The sequence below is a fragment of the Apodemus sylvaticus genome, chromosome 2 (genome assembly GCF_947179515.1).
Source record: "Apodemus sylvaticus chromosome 2, mApoSyl1.1, whole genome shotgun sequence".
Taxonomy (NCBI): Eukaryota; Metazoa; Chordata; class Mammalia; order Rodentia; family Muridae; genus Apodemus; species Apodemus sylvaticus.
In genome coordinates this window covers 115499481-115503286 of record NC_067473.1, presented here as the reverse complement: position 1 = coordinate 115503286, position 3806 = coordinate 115499481, and positions in this window count along the sequence as shown.

Below are 3806 nucleotides of genomic sequence, written 5' to 3'. Positions count from 1 at the left end.
CCCTAGCTGGTATTCCTCCAGGCCATGAAACACCAGGCACTGAAGGTGCAGCAGGCACAGCAGCTGGGCTCCTCCTTGCTGCAACCCCCCTCACTCTTTCTCCAGAGTCCAGAATCCAGAAACTCTCCATTTCTACCCTTGGGTGCTTTTGAATCTTTTCTTTGGCTACAACTTCCAAGGTAAGTGTCCATGCTGTGCTCCTGACCCAGGGTTGCATGGGAAGCTTGGTGCAGCTGCAGTGCTGTTCATAAGTTGTGACATGCAAGGCTTAGGGATCGGCCTTGACTATGCGCAGGCAATTAGGCTGCATTCGGCTGTGTTGGTCTCCCCCATCCAGGAAGTGAGGCTGGGACCACCACACTTTCCAAATAATGAAGTCAGTTAAGACAGAAGGCTAGGAGCATCCTAGGAGCCTTTTCAGACCCTCCTGTGGCCAACCTTATTCTCCTTTAAGACTAAAGGATTCAGGCTGGAGAGATGGCGCAGTGATTAAAAGCCATCTGACTGCTCTTCCAGAGGTCCTGAGTTCAATTCCAAGTACACATGGTGGGACACAACCATCTGTAACCATATGGCAGTGTATTCATATACATTAAATTAATAAACTTAAAAAAAAAAAAGACCGGGCCGGGCGGTGGTGGCACATGCCTGTAATCCCGCCTGTAATCCCAGCACTCTGGGAGGCAGAGGCAGGTGGATTTTTGAGTTTGAGGCCAGCCTGGTCTACAGAGTGAGTTCCAGGACAGCCAGGGCTATACAGAGAAACCCTGTCTCGAAAAAAACCAAACCAAAAAAAAAAAAAAAAAGACCGAAGGGGTTCCATCCCTCCATCCCTGAAGTTCTGGCCCTCAGCCCTTTCCATGCCAGACCTTTTAGCAATGATCATACTTAGTGCTCTTGGTCACCACAACTCTTGGCACATTGGGTCGGGGGGAAAGTCCACCTGCACTCCCTGGCTCTGTAGGAAGCAAGGCAGCATGGTGTGTTCACTCAGATGTCTTGGGACTTTTCCCAGCAACTTTGGTCCAGATGTTTCCCAGTCACATTGGCCTCTGACCCAGAGTGGGGAAAGGTTGGGATCAGCAAACCAGCTTTCTTCACCACTGACCTCCTCCAGGAGCCCACCCAGTTGCTAGAACAGAACAGTCCTCTCAAGTGGGAGGTGGGAGAGGAGGGCTTTTAAGGTCATATCAAGTCTTACCCCATCCTGTCAGCAGTTGTAGCAATAGTAGAAAGCCATCTGGAAAATGGCCTTCACAGAAGCTTTTGTCTCCCTTACAAGTGTTCTTGAAAGAGGCTGCTGAGAGATGATGCTCAGGAGTTTCATTCTGCATTTCCTGTCATAGAACAGGCCAGTCCTCAAGGTAATAGAGTCAGAGTTTATCAGCCTCTTCAATTTAAATGGTTAAAGAAATTAAAATCTGTTTGTGCACAGCATGGGCCAATAACTCGATTCACTCAGGCTGTGCTTGAGTCATTGTCCACAGAGGCCTTCCTCCTGGGGACTGGAAACAGTTGGCAAGGGCATGCTTCTCAGGAGGAGATTTTTTTATTATGGAATTTAGAATTAGCCAAGCAGTGTCAAAACACTTCCAAGATCAACTGAGCACAGCAAGGACCCAATACCTTTGAAATGTTAGCAGGAGAGGGACAGTATCATGAGACTGCTCAACAGTTAGATTTTGATTCAGCTGCTTATACACAGATTAATGTTGCAGACTGTATCAGATTGTGTTCAGTCACAGGTCCTTCACACCCCCAGGGTGTTGCTATGGCCACTTCTCTGCAAGGCAGACAGTAAAGGAGGTGTTGTTTCAGCAAAGAAAACCAAATAAAGGTCAATAACTGGTTTACTGGGAAGTTGTTACGGGTGTGGGCAAACAGGACATTAGGTCAGGCAGTGTCCCAGTCAAAATGTGACTAGGCCTCAGAGTGTTTTTCAGAATGGTTGACAGTCTGGATTATGCTATTAGTTTAAGAAAGAAAGACATTGGACTAATGAGTACAAGTCTAAAAGAGATGTTATTTTATTGTCCCATAAACAAGGAGGACTGCTATTAGAAGCTTATGTGCATTGCAGAAGGCTCTGAAAGAACAGGGCTTAGTAATAACACCAGAAAGGGTGCAGACTGAGCCACCTTTCTCTGATTGGGACACAGATTATATCTGAATTTTATCATGCCTCAAAAAGTTCAAATCAGCAAGAATGAATTGAAAATGTTAAATGATTTTCAAAAATTACCAAGAGACATAAATTGGCTTAGACCTCATTTGAAAATTCTACAGGAGAGTTATAGCCTCTCTTTGATATTTTGAAAGATGCTCCAGATCCTACATCTGAAAGAGAATTAACAGCTTTGGGCAGACAGGCTCTACACGAGGTGGACCAAGCTACTGAACAACAGCATGTGCAATGTGTAGACTATGCACGTGGGTGTCCTGCATACGTTCTGGCTACTGCCCATGTACCTACTGCAGAAACACGGTCCATTACTTTGCTTACACCTGCCTGTTTTCCCTGCTAGGGTATTGTTACCTCATTATGAAGCTGTTGCTTGTTTGGTATATATGGACTGAGAGGAATTTTGGGCAGAGCCCTCACTGATTGGAATGCCTTTCACAAAACAGCAAGTTGATTATTTCAGACTATGGATACATAGGCCATTGCTTTGGCATATTATCCTGGAGTCATCTATAATCATCATCCTAAAGATAAATTGTTGTAGTTTGTGAAGATGCATGCATCAGTATTTCCTAAAATCATGAAGCAGACTCCTATACCTGGAGCTCAGGTAAATTTGTAGATGGATCCTCTAATGGTACTTCAGATTATGGAATTAAAGGTAAAGCATATATGATTTTTACTCCCTCAGCTTCAGCTCAATTTGTAGGGCTCAGAGCTCTTACAACTGTATTTCACAAGACGGATGTCTGTTCTTTTAATTTGAATACTGCTAGTCAATATATTGCTAGTGCTTTACAGGTTTTAGAAACAGTGGCTAACGTAGATACAGCTCTAATCCAGGTTTAAGATCTTTTTCTCAAATCAAAGATGTCTTCAAGCACACACACACACACATGCTACATAGGGCATATTCAGGCTCATTCAGGACTCCCAGTACCTCTTGCAGAAGGCAATGCTATTGCAGACAACCCCACTGAAATGATAGGTCTTTTCCAAGTCCTTTACGTACTTTGCATTGTCAAAATAGTCAAAACTTAAGAAAACAATTTCATATATGTAGAAAAGCTGCACAACAGATTGCTCACCACTGTGACTCTTGTCCTGAACATTATTCAGTACCTCACTTTTGGGTTAATCCTAGAGGTCTAGTTCCCAATCAGTTATGGCAAATAGATGTCACACACATGCCTGAAATTGGTAGATTAAGATATGTGCATGTTTCCATAGATACATTTTTATGTTTCATTCTGGACACTGCCAAAACGGGGGGGGGGGCACTAAGCATGTTATCTCTCATTGCTTAAAAGGCTTTGCCATGGTAGGACAACCTAACATGATTAAGACTGATAATGGGTCTGGATCTGTAAGTCAAACTTTCTGGCCCTTCTGTGCCTAATTGTCTATTACTCGTAAAACAGATATTATATACAATCCACAAGACAGGGGACTGTGGAACAAATCCACAGAGCTCTAAAAACTCAGTTACAAAAAATAAATGAGTTGGAGTTGTATACTCCTCCTCAAAATAGTTTAAATCATGCACTCATTTTAAATTTTTTAATCTTGGATGGCAAGGGACTCTCTGCTGTTGAGTGTCTATGGCACCCTACAACTTGGCATA